At 56.9% G+C, this 6,000-nt stretch overlaps 1 protein-coding gene across 10 annotated transcripts in view; it reads right to left on the reverse strand.

Annotated features, from left to right (window-relative positions):
* PARP6 (poly(ADP-ribose) polymerase family member 6) overlaps positions 1 to 5,531 on the reverse strand; it is a 53,035-nt gene extending 47,504 nt beyond the window's left edge. For all 10 annotated transcript variants that reach the window (XR_004647540.1, XR_004647539.1, XR_004647538.1 and 7 more), the window contains exon 1: positions 5,269 to 5,531. The gene's annotated coding sequence lies outside the window, so the exon portion shown is untranslated. The remainder of the gene's footprint in view (positions 1 to 5,268) is intronic.
* Positions 5,532 to 6,000: the final 469 nt, after the last annotated feature.

Below are 6,000 nucleotides of genomic sequence, written 5' to 3' on the forward strand. Positions count from 1 at the left end.
GGGCACAGACCACTGCAGCTCCTAGCCAGCATGCTGCCATGGTACTGCACAGGGCCTGCCTAAGTGCTGGTTGGGGGCATGCCGAGGCGAAGGGCTGGCTGACTAGAAACTTCCCCACCCACCCGAACATCAGGGCTCCTTTCAGCCCAGCCCTAGGGTGGGGAGCCTGCTGCTGCTGTCCAGTCCTTCTCAAAACCCGTTACTCTTCCCTGTGGCTAGAGGGAAGAAGGGGGCTTAGGGGGCAGGGCGCTGACCAGGGGCTCCAGAGCGGTGCTGCCAACCCCCATGATTTTAGGATGAGGCTCGGGATCATTGGTGGTTTTCATAGAACCCCAGCTTCTGGCCTCACAGGTTGAGAATCTGGGCTTTCAAGTATATCTAAGAGTTTCTAGCCCTGGGGGATGCTGAGAAAAGCTGGAAAACATGTCCCGAGTGCAGGAACCAGGAGGCGAAGAGAGACCCCCAGCATGGATCATTCTAAGACAATCTCCTGTCTTGGTGACGCTCCAAGAGACCTGGGCACAACTCCCAGCTCTGCCACAGATTCCCTGTGAGCCCCCAGGCACATCACTTCATCTTCACTGAAGTGTTCCCTAACAACCTGGGCCAGGAGCAGTTTCCCTGTGACAGGGGAGAGCTCCTGACAGAGGATCCCCTCCAGGCAGGGCGGAAGCAGGCAGAGTGGGCCCCACCAGTCATTTCCTAGGAGCCCAACCACCATCTGATGGGCACAATGGTCCGGCACCGCTGAGCAGCGATAGATAAACCCTGGTGACTTCATTTAGTCCCTGTCTCAGCCGCGTCTTTACTTCGCTGTGCAGCGTGGGAAGACAAGAGATCACACAGGGATTCCAGCTGCTCTCAGAACTGGGCCCCAGACCTTCTGCCTGGGGCAGAAAGCTAGCACTACCCCAGCTACACTGATGCAGGTGGGCTGGTTCCTTCCATTCCCTGCTCCACCCCCATAGGGCTGCCTTTCAACCAGAGTGGGAAAAGTGTGGCCTGGCCCATGGAGCACCCTCCTCTTAACAGACCAGGACCTATGGAAACGGCAATGCTCCAGCTTGTTTTGCTCAGAGTGTGTTGGGACCTGGCATCTCTGCAGGCTGCCCTCTGGTGTAAACACGAGACCCCTGCCATCCAGGAGGCAGTGTGAGCTGGTGGTCAAGGACCTGGGCTAGGAGACAGGAGACTCCCATCTCCCGTGCAGTGCTCTAACCACTAGGCCACAATACCTCTGATTGCAGGTGCCCTCGTAGTTAATAGAGAAGCACAACCTGCAGAGACTTCATGGCCCAGCATGCAATGTTGTGGCACCCTAGGAAACCCACGTCCTCTCTTTGCAGCTGCTTCCTGTCCCACCCTTTGTCCTGCCTATTCCGATTGGGAGCTCCTTGTGGCCTGTCTGTTGCTCTGTGCCTGTGCAGCTCCTAGCACAGATCCAGGAGAATCCCAATTTTCTGTTCAAATACAGGAAGTTTCTAGCCCTTATGGTTGCAGAGAAAAGCTTGAAAACATGAAGCAAGTGCAGCCTAAAGGCTCAGAATGGGGAAGGCAAACTAAAAAGAACCCCTGCTGTATTGTTTTAAAGGGCTTGTGATTTTTAAGCTTATCTCACAATTTTTGGAGGCCTGACTTGTGATTTTTGAACGCTTAGAGCTCACCAGACTGCAATGCTGCCCTTGGACGAGCAAAGGTTAGATCCTCAAAGGTCTTTAGCCACTTAATTCCCCGTAAAGTCAATGGGAGTTCGGTGCCAAAATACCTTTAAGGATCTAGGCCCTAGTCTTTAACTCCAGCACTGATGTGGGGTACAGCAGAGAACAAACGTATGTATGTCAAGCTGCGTACAAGTCTCGCAGACATATCTGAATCCTAAGGGAAACCCCTTCCTTTCTGTCACCCAGGTGTAACCCCAGGGCATCCTGCCCTCACCAGAGCCATCAGTTAAGGCCTGGAGCGAATCCAAGGGACATCGGGATAAGCTGCCAGATTTTAGCAGCTGTTTCCATGTCAGGCCCAGGCTTTTCCTAGCCGAGAGAACTGCCCTATGAGCTCCTGTGTGGCAGGGCAGCCAGGATGACAGTTACCTGGCCCAGCCTTCACCGACCCCAAACACCATGCAGGATGGTACAGCAGGGCCAGCTGAAGGGAAGCACTCACTTTGGTTCTTAAGAAGGCTGGTGTCTCCCTGGGGCTCTCCCCCAGTTCAAGGACAGACAAGCTATCCTGCCCTTGGCAGAAGGGAGATGTCAGAGGAGTGAGATAACTGGCTGAGTCCTCCCTGCTGACCTTTGATGGCCAAGCAGTGGGCAGATAATTATACTGAGACTCCTTGACATCTCGGGATTTTAGCAAGGCTTTGACCCAGTCCCACATCACATTCTCATAAGCAAACTGGAGAAATGCGGCCATTACATTTCCCCTGAAAACCCCGAGATGAAGCCCAGAGACTTTAGTCTCCTGAGAGCTGAAATGCTTTAGTCCAGCTAAGCTGTTGTGTGCCACAGGCAGAGAACAGGATGGATGGAGGGGCCACCTATGCCCCAGAACCCTGCAATGGCAGGGAACCGATTAGGTGAGACATGTCCAGCTGATCCCAGCAGCCGACCAGCACCACATGCAATAGAGAAAGAGAAGACCCTCTCCCCAGGTCCCTGCTAATCAGCCCTGGGGGAAAAAACCCTTCCTGACCCCAAATCTGACAATCAGTTGAACTCTGAGCATGTGAGCAGGATGCACTAGCCCAACATGTAAGACAGAGGATTCTCTGGAGCACCACACAGCTACGGTCCACCCCAACCAGTGTCCCATCTCCAGCTGTGGCCAATCTCTGATGCTTCAGAAGGCAAAAAAAAACAAATAGAACACAACTGGTCAATTGTGCATCGGGGGGGATCCTTCCTGACCCCCGCAGGCAGCCAGGCCTGAAGCAGGAGATTTGATTATGCTCATCATCCTAATGCACAGCAGCAAGTGTTGGGAGCTTGTTAAGAGCAAAATGGGCAATCCCATTCTCCCCATGGCCCATGAAGAAAGGAGATGAACAGGAAATCGCAGATTCCAACCAGAAGGGACCCCAGATCCTCCAGCCTGACCCCCCACGCTCGCACACACAGGCCGCAGAACTTTGCCAAGAAAACGGATTAAAGCATATCTTTCGAAAACACAGCTAATCTTGTCTGAACTACTCCAAGTCTACCACCGTCCCGGGAAGCTGTTTAACGCTGCAGCTACCAGGCCTTTCTTCTATTTCTGGGGGGGAGGAATTCCCTAGAATGATCCCTTCCTGCCCAGAGAGACAGATGTGGCCCAGAGGTGTACAGAGCCCTGTACCTCACACCCCATGGCTAGGAATCTCTGCAGTAGAGAAGCAGGCCTCTCCGAAGCAAGGGAAACCTGGAAAAGCAGGAGCTGGATCTACTGCTCTGGCAAGATCCCAGGAAGGTGAGGGCAGCCCGGTGCAATGACCCAGCCACCACCTCCAGGCTCTGGGCTGGGCGGAGGGAGTATAAAACTCTCCCACGCACAAGGGTAGAAGGAGCAGGAAGCTGCTAAGGTGGTGAAGGGGCCCAACCCAAAGCTCTGCCAGTGCTTCAATCCACCCGGCATGGAACAATACAGTGGGTGGCATAAGGGTCCCTGGCAGAGAGGCCCAGCCCAATGCAAGTTCGCTTCATTTTCCTTCAGCAGACAGCACGGGCACTAACCCCTGATCAGCACCGGACAGGTTGGCTCTGTAGGGGCAGCTCACCACTAAAGTGGGGCAAAGTCTCGCCCAGCGGGCACTCCTGAGTCACTGCCTGCAGGCAGAGCTGGCACGAGGCAGGCAGGGCTGGCACATAACAGAAGGCAGGGCTCCCCTCACTGAATCTGTGTCACTCATCCCGCAACCAGGGCAACTCCGCCTGTAAGAGAGGGGGACTCTGCCCACAACCCTTCACAGCCAGTGCTCCTGCATTGTGTCCTGCAGTGCCTCCTGCTGGGAGAGGCAGGGTTGGATAACTTCCCACCAGCAGCTGGGATGCTTGCCCAGCAGAATCATGGATTTAGTGACGTTTTGGCTCTCCTTTGCTCTGTAAGGTCTCCCCCTCCTTCCCCAGCCGGGATCAGCGCAGCATTGCCCCACTGCAGTGAGGCAGACAGTGGGGATCAGGACAAAACCCGAGGACGATGTCTCTGCACTTCCGTCAAACAGGAGTCACACCCTGGCCTCAGCAGTGTCTCCGGCCTGCCTAGGGACATGACCCAGAAGGCGTTGGCCCTGCTCCAAACCCAGCCTCGCTGATACAATAGTACTTCACGGGGACAGATCCCCTCCTGGGATTTTATCGCCAAGTGTGGCAGCGACCCTTTAAACAGCACCCAGGCAGGGCCGCAGCGACTCCGTCTCAGACACTGACAGAGCTCAGTGAGGAACCTGGGCCTGCTCCCTGCCGCCAGTCATGCCAGGGGCCGCAGGCTGTTTCCCTTGCTCCTGGGAATAGGCAGAATATCCTCACGGGATCCTTCTGCCTGTGCACAGCCTGCTCTGGGTCCTACCCGGCAGAGAAACGCCCACCTCAGGCGGATCCTGGGCACAGGAGCAGAAGACCCTGAACAGGGTTCCTGTGCCTGGGTAGAACAGCCCTAGGGCGGAACTGAACCTTCCAGGATCCCTAGGCCCGCCTGGAACAGACCTGTGAGCAGGCTGTGTGGAGGAACGGAGCCTGAACAGGACTGCTGGGCCCACCTGGACGCACCCCGCTGCAGCCCCTGGAAGCAGAAGAACCTGAGCTGAACCCCCATGCCCATCAGCAATGGCCTCTAGGGGAAGATGGCACAACACCGGCCCACCTCAGGCCTGCTGCCCCAACGAGACACCTGCTAGCAGGACTCTTCCCCTGATCACAGCCCTGCCCCCTTGCTGCCCTGGGCTGTACAGCAGGGTCCCCCACAGCCAGACTAGAACTCGAGCGCCTCACAAAGGCCTATGTGGGCAGAAGGCATCGAGGTGTGGGGTGGGGGAATGAGCAGGAAACCTCCCCTTCCTCCCAGCTGGCTCCTGCCCCCTCCCAGCCCCAACACAACAGGCAGTGTCCTGAGTGGAAGGGCTTGTCCATTCAGCAACACCTGCCGGAGCCAGGAGGGCTGGGCTGGGCAGGGCAGGGCCTTCCGCGTCTGTGGCTACTTCCCCCTCCTCCCTGCTCCACTCAGTGACAGGCAGTGTTGCTCGCTCTCCCACCCACCCAGCCCCAGCTCCGGCCACTGCCAGGCCTCGATACTCACGGTGATTCCTTCGGCCAAGTCCCTGCAGCCGCGAATGCCCTGGGAGGCTGCCAGGCTGGTCCAGGCTAGGGAGGAAGCATTGCTGTGTGCCAGGGATCAGGGCCGGAGATGGCTGGCCTCTCTCCACAGGGGAGCAGACAAAAGGGGGGCTGAGGAGGCTGAGTGGAAGAAAACAAAAGGCTTGTCGGCTGGCTGCTCCTCCTGGCTTTGTTGTTTCACTTAACAGAGCACAGCACAGCAGCCCAGATGGCTTCGCCCATGCTCAGTGCCGCTCCGGGCTGGAGTCATGTGATTGCTTTCGGCTCAGTGAGCAGGAGAGTGCTGTTGAGCTGGAGGCAGGGATGCACAAAGCTCACACACATACACACGCGCGTCTAGTGCACCGGCTGTCCATGCATCTGTAGGCCGAGCCCCCCGCCTGCCGTCTCAGTGCAGCACAGAAAGCCCACAAGCTCACCCTGGCCCTGGTGCAGTGTAAGACACAGGAGATGACCCAACTCCCTACCCCATGGTCTGTCCTGCGGACCCACTGTGCTGCCCTACCCTCAGGGATCGATGGGGCTGGGTGCCAGATCTCTTGAGGGGAGAGCACTGCACTGCTGGCGGCAATTATACCCAGCTTCTCACCCTTGACCAGGATTCCTAAATGTCCTTTCCTTCTCTGCCACCCTCACAGTTCACCCGCCTGCCCAGCTGTGGCCTGTTGACTTTTGAAGGCCCTGCGCTGTGGTG

This window comes from Trachemys scripta, chromosome 10 (genome assembly GCF_013100865.1).
Source record: "Trachemys scripta elegans isolate TJP31775 chromosome 10, CAS_Tse_1.0, whole genome shotgun sequence".
Lineage (NCBI taxonomy): Eukaryota > Metazoa > Chordata > Testudines > Emydidae > Trachemys > Trachemys scripta.